The sequence below is a fragment of the Aulonocara sp. 'chitande type north' Nkhata Bay genome, linkage group LG12, assembly GCF_057382095.1.
Source record: "Aulonocara sp. 'chitande type north' Nkhata Bay isolate Kocher_YH1m ecotype deep benthic linkage group LG12, A_spYH_male_GT1.1, whole genome shotgun sequence".
In the NCBI taxonomy this organism is placed as follows: Eukaryota; Metazoa; Chordata; class Actinopteri; order Cichliformes; family Cichlidae; genus Aulonocara; species Aulonocara sp. 'chitande type north' Nkhata Bay.
This window is the reverse complement of record NC_141355.1, coordinates 2,499,709-2,524,240: the sequence shown is the minus strand read 5'-3', so window position 1 is coordinate 2,524,240 and position 24,532 is coordinate 2,499,709. Positions and strand designations below refer to the sequence as shown.

The window sequence follows — 24,532 nt, the reverse complement described above, 5'->3', positions numbered from 1 at the left end:
TATTGTTATTTCAGATCATACCCCCCTATTGATGAGATGGGGGTTGGATGCCTCACTGCCCTCCGCCTCTGGCAGTGGCCCTTTCTACTAAGGAGGCAAGAGTTCTGCATGTCCTGGTGACCCTCCACCTGTTTCACAGGTGGGTGCAGCCTGATCTATCTAGTGGAAGTCTAGACAGACCAGACCAGCTCAACCACACAGACACTTCCTACCTGATTTGAGGACAAAAGCAGAGTATGCAATATGTGGGACAAACAAACACACACACACACACAAATGGCAAATGTGAGATCATGGGAATCTAAGCAGCTTGAACCGAAAGTGACTAAAAATTGTCAAGGCTGAGCAGGACTCAAGCGCAGACTACGAATCACAATAAACATTTTTTTTATTTACATGACACAGAGTGCACTATATACAAGTGGGGAGAAGGGGTCCAGCGAATCCAGAGGTCCATGGAGGGTGGGGGGCTCCAAAGGCTCACTGCAACTGCCACACTCACGAACAGGGTCTCAAGGCGGGGCACGGAAAATCTATATACAAGGACAAAATGTTAAATGCCAAGCAAAGCACAAAGAGAAATCAAAATATTTCCAAAGCTAGAATTGCACTAACGAATGTTACACAGTAGTCCAGCGACAAAGGGCTCCAAGCAACTGCCTTCAGAAGTGGCTGGTAAACAGGATGATGAACCTCAGGTGAGAAATTGCTTGCAGGTGTGAGGACAGCAACCGGGAGCCCATGATTAGGTCCACCCAGGCATCGCGTTGTGAGCAGGGAAGCAAGAAAGAAAGTGAGAGAAACAAAAACAAATACATATACATGTAGCGTAACTGGACCATGACAGTAATATTTCAGTTTGATCAACCATCTCAACAAGTTCAATTACTTTCTTTTCAAGCTGCTTACACTACATTGACTTTTGTTTTTACACAATCTCAGAAGAGGAGAGCCACTGAGGGAACGCCTTCCGCCCTCGGACGCCTCCACCGTGACCTCCACTTCTGAGAGGAATTGCCCACAGATCAAGCATGGAGTGTGCCTGAATGGACATACAGAACTCCAAGGTTCGGCCCAGTGTTGAGGGTTTTCCCAAAGGAGAGGGCCCGGCGGGCGGTGCCTCACAGCCCTCTGCCTCTGGGAGTGGCCCCTTTCTACTAAGGAGGCAAGAGGTGGCCAGGAGTCTGTCAGCGAGTTCTGCATGTCCTGGTGACCCTCCACCTGTTTCACAGGTGGGTGCAGCCTGATCTATCTAGTGAAAGTCTAGACAGACCAGACCAGCTCAACCACACAGACACTTCCTACCTGATTTGAGGACAAAAGCAGAGTATGCAATATGTGGGACAAACACACACACACACACACACACACACACACACACACACACACACACACACACACACACACACACACACACACACACAGATCAGTTGAAAGGGACAGAAGAAATGGCAAAAGTGAGAATATCTCACACACACACACAACAGAGGGGGAAGAGATAGAGAAATTGGCAAATGTGAGATCATGCTAAGCAGCTTGAACTGAAAGTGACTGGAAATGTTTACGTTAGATCAGCCACCCATCCATTCTCTGCTGTGTTTCTTTTCCAGTGTCACAGGGCAGCTCGAGCCTATCCCAGCTATCTTAGGGCGAGAAGCAGGGTGCACCCTCGACAGGTCACCAGTCTGTTACAGGGCTAACACATAGACGCAGAAAACCATTCGCACCTATCGCCAATTTACACTCTTCGATTACCTATTGCCACTAACTGCAGGTCGTTGGACTGTGGCAGGAAGCCGAAGTACTAGGAAAGAACCCACGCAAACACAGGAAGAACATGCAAACTCCACACAGAGCGACGGTAGAGCTGAACTCAAGACCTTCTTCCTGTGCGGTAACGGTGCTAACCACTGTGCCGCCCGCATGTGAGCAACCGTCTCCCAGAAATTTGAAAAAGTTCAGTTACTTTCTTTCAAGCTGCTTACACTACATTGACTTTTGTTTTTACACAATCTCAGAAGAGGAGAGCCACTGAGGGAACGCCTTCCGCCCTCCAACGCCTCCACCGTGACCTCCACTTCTGAGAGGAATTGCCCACAGATCAAGCATGGAGTGTGCCTGAATGGACATACAGAACTCCAAGGTTCGGCCCAGTGTTGAGGGTTTTCCCAAAGGAGAGGGCCCGGCGGGCGGTGCCTCACAGCCCTCTGCCTCTGGGAGTGGCCCCTTTCTACTAAGGAGGCAAGAGGTGGCCAGGAGTCTGTCAGCGAGTTCTGCATGTCCTGGTGACCCTCCACCTGTTTCACAGGTGGGTGCAGCCTGATCTATCTAGTGAAAGTCTAGACAGACCAGACCAGCTCAACCACACAGACACTTCCTACCTGATTTGAGGACAAAAGCAGAGTATGCAATATGTGGGACAAACACACACACACACACACACACACACACACACACTCACACACACTCACTCACAGATCAGTTGAAAGGGACAGAAGAAATGGCAAAAGTGAGAATATCTCACACACACACAACAGAGGGGGAAGAGATAGAGAAATTGGCAAATGTGAGATCATGCTAAGCAGCTTGAACTGAAAGTGACTGGAAATGTTTACGTTAGATCAGCCACCCATCCATTCTCTGCTGTGTTTCTTTTCCAGTGTCACAGGGCAGCTCGAGCCTATCCCAGCTATCTTAGGGCGAGAAGCAGGGTACACCCTCGACAGGTCACCAGTCTGTTACAGGGCTAACACATAGACGCAGAAAACCATTCGCACCTATCGCCAATTTACACTCTTCGATTACCTATTGCCACTAACTGCAGGTCGTTGGACTGTGGCAGGAAGCCGAAGTACTAGGAAAGAACCCACGCAAAAACAGGAAGAACATGCAAACTCCACACAGAGCGACGGTAGAGCTGAACTCAAGACCTTCTTCCTGTGCGGTAACGGTGCTAACCACTGTGCCGCCCGCGTGTGAGCAACCGTCTCCCAGAAATTTAAAAAAGTTCAGTTACTTTCTTTCAAGCTGCTTACACTACATTAACTTTTGTTTTTACACAATCTCAGAAGAGGAGAGCCACTGAGGGAACGCCTTCCGCCCTCGGACGCCTCCACCGTGACCTCCACTTCTGAGAGGAATTGCCCACAGATCAAGCATGGAGTGTGCCTGAATGGACATACAGAACTCCAAGGTTCGGCCCAGTGTTGAGGGTTTTCCCAAAGGAGAGGGCCCGGCGGGCGGTGCCTCACAGCCCTCTGCCTCTGGGAGTGGCCCCTTTCTACTAAGGAGGCAAGAGGTGGCCAGGAGTCTGTCAGCGAGTTCTGCATGTCCTGGTGACCCTCCACCTGTTTCACAGGTGGGTGCAGCCTGATCTATCTAGTGAAAGTCTAGACAGACCAGACCAGCTCAACCACACAGACACTTCCTACCTGATTTGAGGACAAAAGCAGAGTATGCAATATGTGGGACACACACACACACACACACACACACACACACACACACACACACACACACACAGATCAGTTGAAAGGGACAGAAGAAATGGCAAAAGTGAGAATATCTCACACACACACACAACAGAGGGGGAAGAGATAGAGAAATTGGCAAATGTGAGATCATGCTAAGCAGCTCGAACTGAAAGTGACTGGAAATGTTTACGTTAGATCAGCCACCCATCCATTCTCTGCTGTGTTTCTTTTCCAGTGTCACAGGGCAGCTCGAGCCTATCCCAGCTATCTTAGGGCGAGAAGCAGGGTGCACCCTCGACAGGTCACCAGTCTGTTACAGGGCTAACACATAGACGCAGAAAACCATTCGCACCTATCGCCAATTTACACTCTTCGATTACCTATTGCCACTATCTGCAGGTCGTTGGACTGTGGCAGGAAGCCGAAGTACTAGGAAAGAACCCACGCAAACACAGGAAGAACATGCAAACTCCACACAGAGCGACGGTAGAGCTGAACTCAAGACCTTCTTCCTGTGCGGTAACGGTGCTAACCACTGTGCCGCCCGCGTGTGAGCAACCGTCTCCCAGAAATTTAAAAAAGTTCAGTTACTTTCTTTCAAGCTGCTTACACTACATTAACTTTTGTTTTTACAGAATCTCAGAAGAGGAGAGCCACTGAGGGAACGCCTTCCGCCCTCGGACGCCTCCACCGTGACCTCCACTTCTGAGAGGAATTGCCCACAGATCAAGCATGGAGTGTGCCTGAATGGACATACAGAACTCCAAGGTTCGGCCCAGTGTTGAGGGTTTTCCCAAAGGAGAGGGCCCGGCGGGCGGTGCCTCACAGCCCTCTGCCTCTGGGAGTGGCCCCTTTCTACTAAGGAGGCAAGAGGTGGCCAGGAGTCTGTCAGCGAGTTCTGCATGTCCTGGTGACCCTCCACCTGTTTCACAGGTGGGTGCAGCCTGATCTATCTAGTGAAAGTCTAGACAGACCAGACCAGCTCAACCACACAGACACTTCCTACCTGATTTGAGGACAAAAGCAGAGTATGCAATATGTGGGACACACACACACACACACACACACACACACACACACACACACACACACACACACTCACAGATCAGTTGAAAGGGACAGAAGAAATGGCAAAAGTGAGAATATCTCACACACACACACACACACACACACACACTCACAGATCAGTTTAAAGGGACAGAAGAAATGGCAAAAGTGAGAATATCTCACACACACACACACACACACACACACACACACACACACACACACACACACACACACACACACACACACACACTCACAGATCAGTTTAAAGGGACAGAAGAAATGGCAAAAGTGAGAATATCTCACACACACACAACAGAGGGGGAAGAGATAGAGAAATTGGCAAATGTGAGATCATGCTAAGCAGCTTGAACTGAAAGTGACTGGAAATGTTTACGTTAGATCAGCCACCCATCCATTCTCTGCTGTGTTTCTTTTCCAGTGTCACAGGGCAGCTCGAGCCTATCCCAGCTATCTTAGGGCGAGAAGCAGGGTGCACCCTCGACAGGTCACCAGTCTGTTACAGGGCTAACACATAGACGCAGAAAACCATTCGCACCTATCGCCAATTTACACTCTTCGATTACCTATTGCCACTAACTGCAGGTCGTTGGACTGTGGCAGGAAGCCGGAGTACAAGGAAAGAACCCACGCAAAAACAGGAAGAACATGCAAACTCCACACAGAGCGACGGTAGAGCTGAACTCAAGACCTTCTTCCTGTGCGGTAACGGTGCTAACCACTGTGCCGCCCGCGTGTGAGCAACCGTCTCCCAGAAATTTGAAAAAGTTCAGTTACTTTCTTTCAAGCTGCTTACACTACATTGACTTTTGTTTTTACACAATCTCAGAAGAGGAGAGCCACTGAGGGAACGCCTTCCGCCCTCGGACGCCTCCACCGTGACCTCCACTTCTGAGAGGAATTGCCCACAGATCAAGCATGGAGTGTGCCTGAATGGACATACAGAACTCCAAGGTTCGGCCCAGTGTTGAGGGTTTTCCCAAAGGAGAGGGCCCGGCGGGCGGTGCCTCACAGCCCTCTGCCTCTGGGAGTGGCCCCTTTCTACTAAGGAGGCAAGAGGTGGCCAGGAGTCTGTCAGCGAGTTCTGCATGTCCTGGTGACCCTCCACCTGTTTCACAGGTGGGTGCAGCCTGATCTATCTAGTGAAAGTCTAGACAGACCAGACCAGCTCAACCACACAGACACTTCCTACCTGATTTGAGGACAAAAGCAGAGTATGCAATATGTGGGACACACACACACACACACACACACACACACACTCACAGATCAGTTGAAAGGGACAGAAGAAATGGCAAAAGTGAGAATATCTCACACACACACAACAGAGGGGGAAGAGATAGAGAAATTGGCAAATGTGAGATCATGCTAAGCAGCTTGAACTGAAAGTGACTGGAAATGTTTACGTTAGATCAGCCACCCATCCATTCTCTGCTGTGTTTCTTTTCCAGTGTCACAGGGCAGCTCGAGCCTATCCCAGCTATCTTAGGGCGAGAAGCAGGGTGCACCCTCGACAGGTCACCAGTCTGTTACAGGGCTAACACATAGACGCAGAAAACCATTCGCACCTATCGCCAATTTACACTCTTCGATTACCTATTGCCACTAACTGCAGGTCGTTGGACTGTGGCAGGAAGCCGAAGTACTAGGAAAGAACCCACGCAAACACAGGAAGAACATGCAAACTCCACACAGAGCGACGGTAGAGCTGAACTCAAGACCTTCTTCCTGTGCGGTAACGGTGCTAACCACTGTGCCGCCCGCATGTGAGCAACCGTCTCCCAGAAATTTGAAAAAGTTCAGTTACTTTCTTTCAAGCTGCTTACACTACATTGACTTTTGTTTTTACACAATCTCAGAAGAGGAGAGCCACTGAGGGAACGCCTTCCGCCCTCCAACGCCTCCACCGTGACCTCCACTTCTGAGAGGAATTGCCCACAGATCAAGCATGGAGTGTGCCTGAATGGACATACAGAACTCCAAGGTTCGGCCCAGTGTTGAGGGTTTTCCCAAAGGAGAGGGCCCGGCGGGCGGTGCCTCACAGCCCTCTGCCTCTGGGAGTGGCCCCTTTCTACTAAGGAGGCAAGAGGTGGCCAGGAGTCTGTCAGCGAGTTCTGCATGTCCTGGTGACCCTCCACCTGTTTCACAGGTGGGTGCAGCCTGATCTATCTAGTGAAAGTCTAGACAGACCAGACCAGCTCAACCACACAGACACTTCCTACCTGATTTGAGGACAAAAGCAGAGTATGCAATATGTGGGACACACACACACACACACACACACTCACAGATCAGTTGAAAGGGACAGAAGAAATGGCAAAAGTGAGAATATCTCACACACACACAACAGAGGGGGAAGAGATAGAGAAATTGGCAAATGTGAGATCATGCTAAGCAGCTTGAACTGAAAGTGACTGGAAATGTTTACGTTAGATCAGCCACCCATCCATTCTCTGCTGTGTTTCTTTTCCAGTGTCACAGGGCAGCTCGAGCCTATCCCAGCTATCTTAGGGCGAGAAGCAGGGTGCACCCTCGACAGGTCACCAGTCTGTTACAGGGCTAACACATAGACGCAGAAAACCATTCGCACCTATCACCAATTTACACTCTTCGATTACCTGTTGCCACTAACTGCAGGTCGTTGGACTGTGGCAGGAAGCCGAAGTACTAGGAAAGAACCCACGCAAAAGCAGGAAGAACATGCAAACTCCACACAGAGCGACGGTAGAGCTGAACTCAAGACCTTCTTCCTGTGCGGTAACGGTGCTAACCACTGTGCCGCCCGCATGTGAGCAACCGTCTCCCAGAAATTTGAAAAAGTTCAGTTACTTTCTTTCAAGCTGCTTACACTACATTGACTTTTGTTTTTACACAATCTCAGAAGAGGAGAGCCACTGAGGGAACGCCTTCCGCCCTCGGACGCCTCCACCGTGACCTCCACTTCTGAGAGGAATTGCCCACAGATCAAGCATGGAGTGTGCCTGAATGGACATACAGAACTCCAAGGTTCGGCCCAGTGTTGAGGGTTTTCCCAAAGGAGAGGGCCCGGCGGGCGGTGCCTCACAGCCCTCTGCCTCTGGGAGTGGCCCCTTTCTACTAAGGAGGCAAGAGGTGGCCAGGAGTCTGTCAGCGAGTTCTGCATGTCCTGGTGACCCTCCACCTGTTTCACAGGTGGGTGCAGCCTGATCTATCTAGTGAAAGTCTAGACAGACCAGACCAGCTCAACCACACAGACACTTCCTACATGATTTGAGGACAAAAGCAGAGTATGCAATATGTGGGACACACACACACACACACACACACACACACACACACTCACACACACAGATCAGTTGAAAGGGACAGAAGAAATGGCAAAAGTGAGAATATCACACACACACACACACACACACACACACACACACACACACACACACACACACACACACACACTCACAGATCAGTTTAAAGGGACAGAAGAAATGGCAAAAGTGAGAATATCTCACACACACACACACACACACACACACACACACTCACTCACAGATCAGTTGAAAGGGACAGAAGAAATGGCAAAAGTGAGAATATCTCACACACACACACAACAGAGGGGGAAGAGATAGAGAAATTGGCAAATGTGAGATCATGCTAAGCAGCTTGAACTGAAAGTGACTGGAAATGTTTACGTTAGATCAGCCACCCATCCATTCTCTGCTGTGTTTCTTTTCCAGTGTCACAGGGCAGCTCGAGCCTATCCCAGCTATCTTAGGGCGAGAAGCAGGGTGCACCCTCGACAGGTCACCAGTCTGTTACAGGGCTAACACATAGACGCAGAAAACCATTCGCACCTATCGCCAATTTACACTCTTCGATTACCTATTGCCACTAACTGCAGGTCGTTCGACTGTGGCAGGAAGCCGGAGTACAAGGAAAGAACCCACGCAAAAACAGGAAGAACATGCAAACTCCACACAGAGCGACGGTAGAGCTGAACTCAAGACCTTCTTCCTGTGCGGTAACGGTGCTAACCACTGTGCCGCCCGCGTGTGAGCAACCGTCTCCCAGAAATTTAAAAAAGTTCAGTTACTTTCTTTCAAGCTGCTTACACTACATTGACTTTTGTTTTTACACAATCTCAGAAGAGGAGAGCCACTGAGGGAACGCCTTCCGCCCTCCAACGCCTCCACCGTGACCTCCACTTCTGAGAGGAATTGCCCACAGATCAAGCATGGAGTGTGCCTGAATGGACATACAGAACTCCAAGGTTCGGCCCAGTGTTGAGGGTTTTCCCAAAGGAGAGGGCCCGGCGGGCGGTGCCTCACAGCCCTCTGCCTCTGGGAGTGGCCCCTTTCTACTAAGGAGGCAAGAGGTGGCCAGGAGTCTGTCAGCAAGTTCTGCATGTCCTGGTGACCCTCCACCTGTTTCACAGGTGGGTGCAGCCTGATCTATCTAGTGAAAGTCTAGACAGACCAGACCAGCTCAACCACACAGACACTTCCTACCTGATTTGAGGACAAAAGCAGAGTATGCAATATGTGGGACACACACACACACACACACACACACACACACACACACACTCACAGATCAGTTGAAAGGGACAGAAGAAATGGCAAAAGTGAGAATATCTCACACACACACACAACAGAGGGGGAAGAGATAGAGAAATTGGCAAATGTGAGATCATGCTAAGCAGCTTGAACTGAAAGTGACTGGAAATGTTTACGTTAGATCAGCCACCCATCCATTCTCTGCTGTGTTTCTTTTCCAGTGTCACAGGGCAGCTCGAGCCTATCCCAGCTATCTTAGGGCGAGAAGCAGGGTGCACCCTCGACAGGTCACCAGTCTGTTACAGGGCTAACACATAGACGCAGAAAACCATTCGCACCTATCGCCAATTTACACTCTTCGATTACCTATTGCCACTAACTGCAGGTCGTTCGACTGTGGCAGGAAGCCGGAGTACAAGGAAAGAACCCACGCAAACACAGGAAGAACATGCAAACTCCACACAGAGCGACGGTAGAGCTGAACTCAAGACCTTCTTCCTGTGCGGTAACGGTGCTAACCACTGTACCGCCCGCGTGTGAGCAACCGTCTCCCAGAAATTTAAAAAAGTTCAGTTACTTTCTTTCAAGCTGCTTACACTACATTGACTTTTGTTTTTACACAATCTCAGAAGAGGAGAGCCACTGAGGGAACGCCTTCCGCCCTCGGACGCCTCCACCGTGACCTCCACTTCTGAGAGGAATTGCCCACAGATCAAGCATGGAGTGTGCCTGAATGGACATACAGAACTCCAAGGTTCGGCCCAGTGTTGAGGGTTTTCCCAAAGGAGAGGGCCCGGCGGGCGGTGCCTCACAGCCCTCTGCCTCTGGGAGTGGCCCCTTTCTACTAAGGAGGCAAGAGGTGGCCAGGAGTCTGTCAGCGAGTTCTGCATGTCCTGGTGACCCTCCACCTGTTTCACAGGTGGGTGCAGCCTGATCTATCTAGTGAAAGTCTAGACAGACCAGACCAGCTCAACCACACAGACACTTCCTACCTGATTTGAGGACAAAAGCAGAGTATGCAATATGTGGGACACACACACACACACACACACACACACACAGATCAGTTGAAAGGGACAGAAGAAATGGCAAAAGTGAGAATATCTCACACACACACACACACACACACACACACACACACACACACTCACTCACAGATCAGTTGAAAGGGACAGAAGAAATGGCAAAAGTGAGAATATCTCACACACACACAACAGAGGGGGAAGAGATAGAGAAATTGGCAAATGTGAGATCATGCTAAGCAGCTTGAACTGAAAGTGACTGGAAATGTTTACGTTTGATCAGCCACCCATCCATTCTCTGCTGTGTTTCTTTTCCAGTGTCACAGGGCAGCTCGAGCCTATCCCAGCTATCTTAGGGCGAGAAGCAGGGTGCACCCTCGACAGGTCACCAGTCTGTTACAGGGCTAACACAGATACAGACAACCCTAGACACTTAAGAGCATTTCAGAGTTTCTCCACAAACTAGGATTTTGGAAAGAGGCCGGAGCACGTGGAGTGAACCCCCACAAACACTTTGAGGACATGAGAAGTCCATACAGAAAGACCTCAGCCTGATAGTGGAGTTGAACTCAGGACCTTCTTGCTGTGCGGGCAACTATATTAACCACTGTGCCACCGTGTTGCCCTTGTTTGTTCACCCGTCAATGAATTCATTTACTTCATTACTAAGCTTCTTAGCTTTACACATGCACCCACACACAGGGGAAAGAGCTAGAGGAAATGGCAAATGTTAGATGATAATCTCTCTCTCACTCACACACACAAGTCAAGGGGAGAGAGAAAGAAGAAATGACAAATGTGAGATCATTGCACGCACGCACGCACACACACACACACACACACACACACACACACACACACACACACACACACACACACACACACACACACACACACACACAAACAGACACACACAGGGGATAGAGATAGAGGAAACGGCAAATGTGAGATCAAGCTAAGCAGGTTGAATCAAAAGTGACTGGACATATTTACGTTTGATCAACGGTCTCCAAAATGTGAGTGAAGTTGGCCCCCCCACCTTCTTCAAATCCAACAAAAGTGGTATCAAACGTTTGTGCTACGTTTGTGCTGCAAAAATTTTCGTTTGTGCCGCTATCATTTTAAAAATATTAATAAAACAACGTCTTGATGCGTGCTTAATCATCCGGGTAAGTAAATTCCAAAAGGTTGATTCTGTTCATCCGGACACTTTCAGTGGGAGAAACGTTTCGTCACTCATCCAAGTGACTTCTTCAGTCTCAGCTGACTGCAGTTTTCCCCAATCTTATAAACAGTACATTTGACCTTTACATTTTCATTAATGTCTTTGAAAACAGAAGCAGCACAAACGACAACTTTAGCAGCACAAACCAGCACAAACATAGCACAACTGATTGACACCAATTTTGTTTGATTCCATTAATATGAGGGGGCTGGTTGACCTCTGATGACCTCTAGAAATTTTTATTAATATCTTTAAAATGATAGCAGCACAAACGAAAATTTTTGCAGCACAAACGTAGCACAAACGTTTGATACCACTTTTGTTGGATTTGAAGAGTGAGTGAAGTTGGCCCCCCCGCTCACGTCTCCAAGACATTTAAATGGATGTGCTGCAGGGATTGTCATAACATAACCTGATTAACATGTTATCTGCTGACTGTTAGGGGTCGACAAGCAAAACGAGCTCCTGGTACAAAATGCCTTACTGTTTCCCATTACCACAAATGATGCAAAGGTTGCTCTCCACAAATGTGGGCATAGTGTGCTATGAGTGCGACATAAAACTGTAGAGATAGAGCTTATGTGAGATGTTTGTGTGATGCTATAACAGAGCCGCAACAAATTTTTTGAAGTGATCAGCAATAGCTGTGAAGCTATTCATTACTGAGTTCATGTTTGGAACTTTGATTTCTGTTTATTTTTCTGTTTGTTTTCAATAAATTGGATGCTCAAAAAATGCTTTTGTCCAATTTCTGCTTGTTGCATGTTGAAGCTCTACTTGGAACCTTGTTAAGATCCAACCATGCAAAATATGACTTTTTTATTTTTTTGTTGCAATTTTTCAAGAGGTCTTAAACTTTTGATCGGGACTGTATCTCTATTCAGACCAGCTTGATTGTGACATCACAGAACAGAACCTCCCTGCAGTCTGTTGTTTTTATTGTGTGTGTGTTTTTTTTTAAATCTGCCATTGCTTTAGATATTTCAACCTTTTTGAAAATTATTTTCTTTTGCAGTTAGGATCCTTATTTGCTTTAAATCCATCACAGTACAGCAAACTAACCTTTTTAAACACAACCGAGTATTTTCCTGCAGCCTTTAAGTAACACAGTCTACCTAAGTTTGATTTGTAGCACGTTTCACACTATGTAAAAAACATAATGTTACCTGTACAGACCCAGTATGTGATTTAAAAACACGAGGACTTACACGTGATCTTTAAATGAGGAGTCCTTACCTTTAAATGTAACGTCTCTTCTTCCTCTCCTGTCTTGTCTTTCTAAACCTTCTTCTTGTCTCAGCTTGATTTCTTGTTTCTTCGTGTCAAACACCGCAGCCGGCGATTTGGCTACCAACGCACTGTGCTACACACTACACACAGTTTGTGTGTGCTGACATTTGTTGAGCTGATAGAAACGCTGCATTTGAAATTATCTGCCAATTAAAAAAAAAAAAAGTCACTCCCTTTATGCGTCTTCCTCTTCGGATAGGTAGATCCCAACGTACCGAAGCCGCAACTTAGGGACACATGCCGTTTTTCCGGTCTTGTGGCAAAAAGAAAAAGAAAAAAAGAAGAAAAAACCCCAAGTGTCCCACTCTTAACTCCTGACCTTTTCAAATGTCCACAAAGTCCGCATTGACTCTACAACTTCCTTTATCTTCGTTCCCATGGTAACGAAGGGATACACATATTTATAAAGGAGAATGCGCTTCTATCTGATTCTATCTGAAAAACCGTTGAGAAGTGCTGTGGTTTTTAGCCCCACTTATTTGCGCTCTTCCTCTCCTTCATCGGGTGCAGCTTCACCTAGGGATGGATGGACACACACACACACACCCACTGCTCCACCCCTCCCCTGATGCTGCTCAGCCACAAACCACACCCCGCCACAGGCACGTGCAGAGGGGGGGCTAGAGGGGCTTGAGCACCCGCCCCTTTCCTGATGGGTGCCCAAAGTGCCCTTTTGTTGAGGCAACTTTTTTTAAAAAAATTATTTATTTTTTTATGTGTGTGTGTGTGCGTGCGGAGTCTTGTCTGTGCCCATCAACAATAATATTTAACTATTAATCACAGTTTTGCTAAATAAAAGGATCTGGCTTGCATCAGTCACATGATCACATTTAACCAATGATCGCCCTTGACGGCAGAACGCGCTGGTTACGAGCCGGGAACGAGCTCACAAAGAGCACGCGCATTTGTTGCGGTCCGGAGCTGTAGGAGAAACACAAGTTAACTCAGAGACACAGACTGATGCGACAAACCCAGTAAGTAGGTGCACAGCGTGCACTGTAGTGTATAGCACCCAGGAGTATTAGCTTATTACGTACACGTTGGTAAGCTGTCTTGTTGCAACTGACGAACTGAAACAAACGAGCGTGCTGTGTGTGCAACAGCGCGACAAACATTACCTGTCCTTTTATTAACTGCACAAGCAGTGCTGGTCACAGCTGCTGGCTACCTGTGTAAGGCTGTCATGGATCTGTAGCTCTGTCACCGTTTTAGGGAACATATTTAGTTTTAAAGTAAGTTTCCGGGCTTTTCCTGCCTTTCTGGAGGGATTATATTTCACTAAAAAACGATCTAATATGCATGTCCACATAATAATTATTATAATTATAATATATTAAAAACACACGCTGTATTTTAAAGAACATACATTAAGAAGCAGATTATATTAGATTTATATTTTAAATAAGACAAAAGTTGGATTTTACAGCAGTAAAATGATTGTATCTCTACAGTTTAAAAATGTAATAAGCTTTGCCCCTGCACAGAGTGGATAGTGAAACAAATGGAATCATCATAAATACATTATTTCATATTTATTACTTCCCCCTCCTCATTGCGTTATTATTGTAGCTCTAGTAATAAATAATAATGTAAGGATTATGGATCAGCACCGTGATGCCCATAGTATATACAGTATTCTGAAGAAGGTCTAAAATGTCACTGTGTGTGCGTGCATGTGTGTGTTTTATTTAGATGGATTTTTTTTAAAAATATTACTCATGATATAACATTGTCCAGACATGCCTGGTAAGGACATGAGGAGGAAACAGCAGGAGCTGTGTGAGGCTACTAAAAGCAGGGCTATAACATTTTTCTGTCATCATTTTATTATAGATTAAGTGCAAGAGTTGTTAGGTGTGGATAATTAGATTATAGTTTATTGCAATAGCAAGTTGTGCCTTCAAAGGAGCTTGCAAAGACTACGATGACCGGGATGACTGAGAACCTTCACAGACAAGTTGTGCCTTGTTCTCACATAGCAAGTGGAGAGTGATATATGAAATGATGGGATGGAAGGAAGAAGAGAAGCAAAGAGTGATTCACAGGCAGAGCCTAATTTATTTCTCACAGTTTTTTGTTGCCTTATGGTTCCAAGCGCTGTCACCAATCTTTGCATTTTGTTATTATCTCATGACACTTGTTTAATCAGCTACCATCTCTCCTATGGACTTTTTAATGTCTACAGTCTCAGATCAACACAGCCCTTCTCTTCCCATATTAGATTCTTGATGAATGTGTGTTGTTGTTATTCAACCTGGTTCAATGTGCCCCTTTTTAACTTTGAGCACCCGTCCCTTTAAACCTCTCTGCACGGCCCTGCCCCGCCACAGTGCTTTTCAGATTTTTAAAATGTAGTTAATGAATTATTCAGTGTGTTTCAAACTAAACTGTTTATAAAACCAACAAAACCCCTAAAAATTAATCTTAACTACGTGTTTTGTCAGTTACTCAAAACATTTTTCTAAATGAGATAATATGTGGTTTGTGGCTCAGCTGCAGGGAGGGCTTTGGCTGGTGGGTTCAGGGTGTGGTGTCAGGGGATGCTGACCCACACGGCTGTTCTGCATCATCTGATCATGTTGGGACTGTGTGCTGCACGGGAAGAAGGTGGCTGGAAAACTGCACAAGCAGAAGAAACCAACGACAAACTGTAAATAAAAGCATCTACGTGCTTGTAACATGCATGCTTTACACCCTAACTGTTTATTAAGCATAACAAGGTTTTAATAAAATAGACATTGATTTCCTTAAACAATTTAGAAGAAAAAATAGCAGTCATCATAAAGCTAACAAAAAAAACACGGAAAAAATGCCTGAATAGCACAAGTGATTAATGCCATCAAGCTAATGCTAAAGAAGCAGCAGACAATGACAGGTCAACATAAAATAACTAAATCTTAAGGAATGAGTAATAACATAATGTATGATTAACTATATTTCACATTTATGAATGAATTACATTTTTCAGGTTTATTATCATTATGATTCAGACATAATGCAGCTGTAAAGATCACATTTAGTAGCAAATTTCTCATCAATAGAACCCAACACTAATTATATTTGATTTGGAGAGAATTAGAGAGATAGAGAATTATAAAAAGGGAATTAAAAAACACAGCATGGTACATTATTACAAATAAGGCACTCCCACATCAAAAGTAAAACTTGGAAGCTTTGTGTCTCTGTCATTATTTCTTCTGCCATACAGCTACACCGCTGGAGCATGGTACACAGAAGTCGCTTTAAAAAAATACATTTAGTATAGCTCTTCAGGCATAGAAAACATAACTTTACCTTACATCGAGGACAAACAACAAATTTACAATTCCACTTGCTGTACTCAACCAGGAGGTGAGACAGGGACGGATAGAAGGACATCCGTGGACTTCCTCCAATGAACCAAAGGTTATCTGGGCAGGTTTGTAGTGTTTTTAGTGATTTTCACAGCAGTCTTTCCAAGGCCGTGGACTCTCCCATTCCCTCAAACACTGCAAGCAGAATTCAAACGGCTGTCCATTTACTGCTGTGCACACTTTACAGAGGACATTTAAATCTGATCCATTCTCTCTTATCACAATGGATCTGCATTCGGGACACTACAGGGAGACCTCCCTTATGGGGATGCTGCTGACATATTATAAATTGTTATATCTATATTTAGCCTAATGGTAAGGAGAAATATTACTTTTTTCCACCGTCGAGATCCTTTGAGATCAAAGTGGATCAACAGCTTCACCAAATGAAGCACTATAAAAACTGCACAGGAAAAATATCCCTAACTTCACCTGTGATCACACAGTAGTTTTCTGTTGCAAAGGGAACAAAGAGAAAGACTTCACTGAGTGAAAAAGGATGAAGATACAAGCTGGTGATGATCCAGTGCACCTGGTCTCAGGACGTGAAGAAAAAGCCTGATCACCTTCTCCACAAAAACAAGGTGAGCTTAATGTTATGATTGATTTTAGCTTTTCAAGTTATGTATGTTACTTTCATAATAGTCACAGATTATATTGCAAACGCAGTGATTGCTGTTATGTGTATGATGACCAAAACTCTCTAAAAAACTGTTATTTCTTGCTGGCTTTCAATGGAAGATTATACCCATCCATTCAATTGAATTTGTTTTGAAGTCTTTTTCTGCTTTGATTGAGCTTGAAAGTCAAAAACACCACCAACAAAAAACTTTTAAAACTGCTTTTTGTTTCCTTTTTTCCTTTGAAGAAATCCTGAGCAGGAGGAACCAAACAGCTGAGAGCATCTTGACCACAGTGGGGGAAAAGGTGTGCACTGAGGATGATTTTGAAATATTAACTTTGTTGTCACTGCTAAGGAGTTTTGGACACAGGAGTGTGTTTAAAATGTGTGCATCTTCAGTGGTGTTCAGGGAACCTGACATAATAGTTTTTGACATGTTTAAATATTTTGTGAGGTTCATCTCTGTCCTCTGTTGTGTGTGTAGGATATCTTATGGCTGAAGTCCGGCTGACTGTCGCTGGGAAGCTATTGGTGAACGACTCTGCATCTCTATCTGAATATGGGCTCAAGCCCTCGTGCGTGGTGCAGATGGTGGTGAAGGTCCACAGAGGCTGACAGAGACCAGCAATATGATACATCCAAAGGACAAAATGCATCATCTTTGCTAACTGGCACTGAACTGTGTCGTCTTTGATCTTTGGTTTTCTTCTACACTTAAACATACAGCTCAATGAAGCATTAAATGTAAGCGACTGTATAACTTACTTGTTATAATAGTCTTACAGAGTAGGCCTTGAGATGGAGAGGATAGATGCAGCTTCAGTAAAAGACATTTTCAGGGAAAGAACATTTTCCAGTTCCTCTTTGGAAATTTGAATATTGTGAAAAATGACTTGAAAAAACATGTTTTTAATAAGGCTTGGAGCTAAATGTGGAAAAATGTTGCTACTAATTCCAGCATCATTCAGTTTACAAACGGCGTCCCATTGAATAACTGGAATCCCCCCTCCCCCATTTTCACATAATGTGAAGCCATCCAGTGGAATGGTTCACATTTTTGAAACTCCTGATATTGCGTGAAATCCCTTTATGCACACTTTGACTACAAGGGGTAGCCGACAAGCATTAAAAAAGGATAATGTTTTTAAAAATGGGAAGAGCAACCAAATTATAACATAACATTAAAGTGAGCATGTGCTACACACCTCCTGCATGAATCAATAAATTCAGATATATTTAATCAGTGATGCAAAATCTTACAAAACATGCTTTGGTTTTGTCTAGTGGACTCTTGCTGCCTTTAGCAGAGAGTGCTAATTCTGGGACTGGTGGATGCTTACAGCACACAGTATATGAAGAAAACTATAAAGATGTTTACATACAGCCTATAAACATGGAGTGATGGTAATACAACCACAAATTTGTTTCACAGCTGAAATTAATCAGATAAAAATAAAAACCCATTATTTTTTAATGCTGTGCCACTGGTATTCTATTTGTACTTGTCTAGATTTATACTCCTCTACACCTCTTTAGATGCTGTATTGCTTTAAAACATTGATGTGAAGATACCAGTGCCCATTCTGCTGGTTAAAAAAAATAAGAAGGTAATCTTTAAATACACCAAATGTTCAGGTACATCCTGAAGGGTGCAATATTCCACACAGGCAGGAGGGGTCACTGTTTGAAAACAGTTGCAGGTCAGCTAAAGTACATACAATGGCATAACACTGCAAACCAGGGATACTGGTTAAATGACCATAGGGAGATTTTAAATGGAAAAAACTAACAAAAGATCAAAATACATATGTACATATTACTCACAAATCATATCAAGTTTGAACTCTTTTTTTTTTTTAGGGAACAGAAGTCAAATTAACCATGGGTTCAATCTGGTTACAAAAAGCTTTCTTCACATTAATAAATACATTACTCATACGTCACCTGCATGTGGGTAAATCCTAGAGTCATACAGGAAGCAGCGGAGCCAGCTTCCTAGGCCTATACTGATATGTGTGTGAGCACATGGTTCCTGACAGTTATTTTGTATCCGTAATCATAATGCAACAATCAAAAAGAGAGGTGTTTGGATAAACTGTTATTTATTTTCAGGCTGTTTTTTCAAGATCCAGTGCATTTAACAGTGCATTGAAACATTTGATGCTGTGACGCAAAATTACCTAAACACCAATGAAAGGGTAATCAGAAACTTACAAAGTAGCCAGTAATCCTGGTGATGACTCGTGTGAACTTAAATCTTCTAGAAAAATATATGTGACCCTAGGACTTGTCATAGGATGCCAATTTAGCCTGCAGCCTGAAAATAGAGCATAAAATGTAAATCATGGATGGAAGGTTACATCGGACACCAAAAAGCATGTATTCATGCACCGCAGACGAGCTTTTCTACACTTCACCCAGACAAGCTGTATTTAAAACCACTAATGTCAGAACCAGTCATAACGTACTGCATGTAATGTGCCTAACACAGATCATCTCCTGTCTTTTGCCATGTGTGTGAAAGGGCCACAATGTCTAGCGTTCATGACAGAAAATGGCATCACACCAATCTTATATTTACCAAATTACATTCAAGCTATAATTTTTGAGAAGGTTCATGACATGTAGGTAAAATATTTTCCTCTACAAAACTCTAAATGTCCTTTGGCATCTTTGCTTTTTTAAAAAAATTAGCATACATCTTTAAATTAAATCAAAAGTAAGAAATATATGAAACTGATGTTAACGAGGCAGCTAGTGACTAGCTGAATAAAAAAAGTGCTGATGAGTCTTTGCGGTCACATGAGGTTCAGCTGAAGGAGATGGTGAGGAAAAGGTAACGGAAGGAGAGATGATGCAGAAAGGCACAGAGTAGGTTTCCTCCATTGTGTCTTCACTCCTGCAGTTTGAACTGGAAAGAACTGGTGCTCCATTTGGTTGTGTCACAGTCAAGCATGGTGCGCTCTGTGAAGATCACATTCCCTTCTGCATCTATCAGGATAATTGTATTGGTTCTGAATGGATAACAATACAGAGAAGAAAACAATTGTAAATTTAATATCTAATAAGTATGACAGTGGTTATGAAAAGTCACTTTTCAGACACTGTTTGCCGCTGCCCTGCTAAATGATGTTTTGATAGCTTTGGAAAGGACTAACCCTCTGACCTTTTGGCTACAAGAGAGTGTCTGTACCCAATAATCCAGTGTTTCATTGCTGTGGAGGATTGATTACACTGGGGATTTTTTGTGTGTGCCAAGAGTTCACTGTTCTGTGATATTGCTGTCTAGCACAGTAGTGTAGGTGGAGTTTGGGTGCCCCCTCGAATCCAAGAAATATATTATTATTTGAGGTCTGTCAATTCAAAGCTGCTTTTTACCTGTCCATTTGGAGACAGTAAAAACTAATATTCTTAAAATTCTATTCCTAAAATTTAAATCACAATTCAATTTCAAGTTAATAATATACAATCTTTTGATTTGACTAAAGCAGAACAATATTTAAAGAAATTTAAAAGGCCTTCTGGGTTTTGTTTGTTTGTTTGTTTGTTTTTTTGCTGTATTATGCTTTTAAAAACATCAAAATCCACAGTCAGATTACAACAAAAACAAACAAGAAGCACTCTGAGAGCGCAAATTGTATTCAATTCAATTCAATTTTATTTATATAGCGCCAAATCACAACAAAAGTCGCCTCAAGGTGCTTCATAGATATAGAGAAAACCCCAACAATCATATGACCCCCTATGAGCAAGCACTTTGGCGACAGTGGGAAGGAAAAACTCCCTTTTAACAGGAAGAAACCTCTGACAGAACCAGGCTCAGGGAGGGGCGGGGCCATCTGCTGCGACCGGTTGGGCTGAGAGAAGGAAGACAGGATAAAAGATTGTATTTTATCTCTATTAATATTCATTGCAGATGCAGATATGGAAAGCTGGAGTCTGTGTCGGGATCACCAAGTAGCTGTTCCTGGTTCTTGGTTCTCCGGCTGTTGTACCTGTGTAGTTGGTGCACTGTCCCACAACATCACTCATGCTCAAGATTTACACAGGGCCAGATACCTACATTCAAGCTACCTTCTCGTAACAGCACAGTGATACAGAATTTTAGGATTTGTTTTAATAATGCACAAAAGTATTACAACTTAACTCTTAAAAATGTTAATCAAGAAACTGGGTTTTATGACGTGCAGCATGTCATAGCACGTAAAGCACGTGCAGTGCTTTAATTTGCTTCTCTTGCTATCTATGCATTTTTTCTGATACCTTCACAGGTGTTGAATAAACAAATGTTTGACCCTCACACAGAGCAGCTGTGCACGTCAAATAATGAGAAGTGCCACAACTTCCAATGTGTTAATGCATCAACTTCACTTGCAGCACAGGTAGTGGACTTTAAAGAAGGGTAACAAGATTGAATACAATTTTATTTGTTGTCCCGTATACCAATTTGCCATTCTTTGTGAAATGCAGATGCATAAAACAGTTCTATGCAAAACATGCAGGCTACTTTCATGCTGCACATTCTACAACAAACACTTATTTTGTGTGCATTTGTCTATTTCAAACAGGTGCCGGTCCTCACCTCTGCAGTGCTGCCGTCTCCTGTAGCGCTGCATGGTTCTAAGCTAAGTTTCCTTTCCTTTTTCTGTTCTCTTAGATTTGTCCTCAGGTTTGAAGTGTCTGTGTTGTGCAGCTGGTCTGGTCTGTCTCTAGACAGTTCAGGCTGCACCCACTAGTTAAATGGTGGAGGCTCACAGCGACATACTCAACACAGAAGTTTCTGAACTCTGCATGAGGGTTTCTCCGACGAAGTGAGGGCCGTGAGGCACAGCTCCCCGTCCCCCGGTGACCCTGCTAGGTCCACCTTCTTAGGGAAACCCTCTGCAGAGGAGCTGACAGAGCCAGGAACTTGTGAGTTGTGTGTGTCCACTCAGGCATCATTCATGCTTGTTCTGTAGGCAGTTCCTGTCAGAAGGAGGAGGCGCAGCAGAAGCGTCGGGGGGCGGAAGACGGTGCCTCAGTGCCTCTCTCCTTCTGACATTGTTAAAGAAAACACAACAAATTTATAATTATTTAGATAGTTACATGTAGGTAATGTCCTCAAGTTCTGTATAACCACTTTTTCCTCTCTCTGTGTTTGTTTCTCGTTCGTTGTTGTGTGTGTTTGTGTGCATTTGTCTCTTTCAAACAGGTGCCGGTCCTCACCTCTGCAGTGCTGCCGTCTCCTGTAGCGCTGCATGGTTCTAAGCTAAGTTTCCTTTCCTTTTTCTGTTCTCTTAGATTTGTCCTCAGGTTTGAAGTGTCTGTGTTGTGCAGCTGGTCTGGTCTGTCGCTATAACGCGGCCTCGCTGTTTCGCACATTTTTTTTGTGCAAGTTTGCATGCTTTTTTTTTTTTTGCGCACAGCGCTTTGTGTTCTGCGTCCTGATTGGCTTCAGACTATTGTTGATCTCCTCCGTGCCGTCTCTCCTGTGCAGTACAGAATCGCTGATTCATTGATTCATTAATGATTCATTGATGTTGAATTATCTCTCAGCTGCTCTGTTCTCATGTGCTGGACCTGAAAACACGGTTTGATCTTTGGTTTCTGTAATACTGGACTTATTTGTCTACGAAGGTTTGAGCTTTGAGAGCTTAAACAGGAGAGAAACGTGTGAAAATGTTCATGTCGGTCTGAGTGTATAAAGTGTGTAGTGACGGGTTTTACAGCCTTAAAACATTGATAATAACTGTGAAAAATAAAGTTGGCTACTTCAGATTTCACCAATCGCAGGTTATTTTTAGAACGTAACTCCCGCGATAAACGAGGGAGCGCTGTTTACAGATACTGAGAAGTATAAAATCTGAATCCTTTCTCTCGTTTGCTCTGAGGCGCGGGGGGGAAATATCGACAAGTCGATCAACATCATCTACAGATACATTCGACATCTCGAAAAATGTAAATTGCCACTTGATTCGTCCATTTGGTTGAAAAACCCGACCGTGAACAAGGAGCGAATATCACACCGGAAACTAAGCGCTATGCGCCGGAAGTAGCATATGCTAAGGCGCACACAGGTCTAAGTTATAGGTCTAAGTTCCCCATAATGCACTGGGTGTTTCTTCTTCACTCAACATGTGTTAGTAGACCTCTCTGCATTCAGCCCGTCTGCCCCTCATCTATCGATGGATGTTTGTTAGAGGCTTTGGTTCCCACTGTCGCTCACAGACGGTCACCTAATGTTTCCCTGTGTAACTGCAGGGTCTTTGCCTTATAACATAGAAGTAGCTTGAGGTAACTGTTGTTATGATTTGATGCTGTGTGTGTGTAATAAAGCTCCCTTACTGACAGTGGGTCACCACAGCTTGTAGCTCCATGTATTTGATGTGGCACGTTTGCCCTCGCTGACACAACCCTAAAGGGATTTGTGTGTATGAATAAAGTTTATTGTTCATACGGTTCATTGCCGTATGTCTATGAAAGGCTGAATGAGGGTTGTAGCTCCCTCAGCAGCTGTGGAGCGATGGCTCGTGGTCACCTGATTCAGCCCTGGAGATGTGGTTGGTTAGACACGCTGCTTTAGTTGGACACTACAAACCACACTCACCTGTTTACACAAACACATACACACCTTTTGTGTTACAACCACCTTGTTACACTCAAACACCAGATGATGCATCTGAGCCAACTAAGGATTCACTGAGACTGAAGAAGCTCGAGATCATAAGAATTTGAGGCTCAGCTGATACAGTATCATAGGACAATCCAACCATTGTATGTCAAGAGACTATAGGCAGTAAAAGCTCCATCTGGAGGAGGAACGACGTGGTTCAGAGCGTTGCCTCCTGCAGCTGGTGACATGTTCAGATTTCAGCTCTGTCGGTTAGAAAGTCTGTTTTTGTTTTTCATCTGTGTGTTGCTCTTTCATCCTTTTGTTCTTCCTCTTTCTTGCATCAAGCTGGCTGACTTCACCACTGATGAGGTAACCATGAGCAGTAAGCCTCGTGTCGCTCACAGTTACATTTAACATAGTGCGATAAACACACTCAGTCTTTATAAGGTACATCCTCTAAAGGTTCACATAACAGACAAACAGGATAATAAAAATAATCTGGTTCTCTGCAGCGTCCTCAGATGAACAACACACAACATTATTAGACGTCTCAGTATTTGTTACACTGAACACAAATATAAACACAACACTTTTGTTTCCATGAGCTGAACCGGATCCTGACTGGTTTTGCGACATGTGTCATTGTGCTACACATGTACGGCATATTTCAGAGTGGCCTTTTATTGTGGGCAGTCTCAGACACACCTGTGCAATATTCATGCTGTCTAATCAGCACCTTGACATGCCACACCTCACAGGTGTGGCATGTTAGACTACTTTTAATTAACTGCTTCAGCCCACTTACAATGAAAATGTAACAAAAAATCTTGTTCCTGACCTGTGCAGTATGTTAACACTATTGGAAGTAAAAATAACTCTAATTTTGAAAACACAACTTTCTTTCTTTCTTTTTTTTTTAATAAAGCTCTGACTTGTATTATGAGTCTGTGGTCTGGGAGAGAGTCTGTAACTCTGTCTGCAAAATACAGGATATAATGACCAATGTTGGGCAATTAATTATATAGTTACTTCTTCAAAAAAGTAACCGAGTTATGCAAACAAAGTTTTTTGCAGCTGTTTACCTAAAAATGTAGCCAAGGCGTTTTTTAATTAAACATTTCAAACTATTTACAGAACAATCAGCTGTTCTGCATCAAATCTGATGCCACACAAATTATTTGTGCCACTCCAAAAAATAATTTGTGTCCACTATGAGATGAAGGAGAACAACAGCCTGATACCTGCAGGACAACAGCAGATGTATCACTGCTGTAACACTCAGCAGTCGCCTCATTGTTCTGACACACACAACAAAACTGCTGACTACGCTACACACTCACTACATAAGATTTGCG

General features: G+C 44.3%; 3 long non-coding RNA genes across 6 annotated transcripts in view; 2 read left to right on the top strand and 1 right to left on the bottom strand.

The window, feature by feature from the left end:
- LOC147316653 (uncharacterized) overlaps positions 1-24,532 on the top strand; it is a 44,157-nt gene that overhangs the window by 8,899 nt on the left and 10,726 nt on the right. Inside the window, exons 3-20 of one of the 3 annotated variants that reach the window (XR_015131717.1) lie at positions 15-1,925; positions 2,019-2,308; positions 2,825-2,975; positions 3,069-3,358; positions 3,873-4,023; positions 4,117-4,406; positions 5,127-5,277; positions 5,371-5,660; positions 5,993-6,058; positions 6,157-6,307; positions 6,401-6,690; positions 7,179-7,329; positions 7,423-7,712; positions 8,255-8,569; positions 8,663-8,952; positions 9,295-9,609; positions 9,703-9,992; positions 21,154-23,546. This is a non-coding gene — a long non-coding RNA (uncharacterized LOC147316653). Of the gene's footprint in view, positions 1-14; positions 1,926-2,018; positions 2,309-2,824; positions 2,976-3,068; positions 3,359-3,872; positions 4,024-4,116; positions 4,407-5,126; positions 5,278-5,370; positions 6,308-6,400; positions 6,691-7,178; positions 7,330-7,422; positions 7,713-8,254; positions 8,570-8,662; positions 8,953-9,294; positions 9,610-9,702; positions 9,993-10,413; positions 12,718-20,501; positions 20,886-21,153; positions 23,547-24,532 lie in introns of those variants that run through there. The other 2 variants (XR_015131719.1, XR_015131718.1) reach the window with 2 other exon arrangements.
- LOC147316656 (uncharacterized) lies at positions 371-4,596 on the bottom strand. Its single transcript, XR_015131720.1, has 2 exons — positions 616-4,596; positions 371-533 (listed from the first exon to the last, which is right to left on the bottom strand). It is a non-coding gene; the product is annotated as an uncharacterized LOC147316656 (long non-coding RNA).
- Positions 13,418-16,859, top strand: LOC147316655 (uncharacterized). Of its 2 annotated transcripts, none has more exons than XR_015131641.1 (3): positions 13,418-13,584; positions 16,428-16,547; positions 16,832-16,859. It is a non-coding gene; the product is annotated as an uncharacterized LOC147316655 (long non-coding RNA). The 2 variants fall into 2 exon arrangements; XR_015131640.1 differs by lacking the exon at positions 13,418-13,584 and adding an exon at positions 15,953-16,028.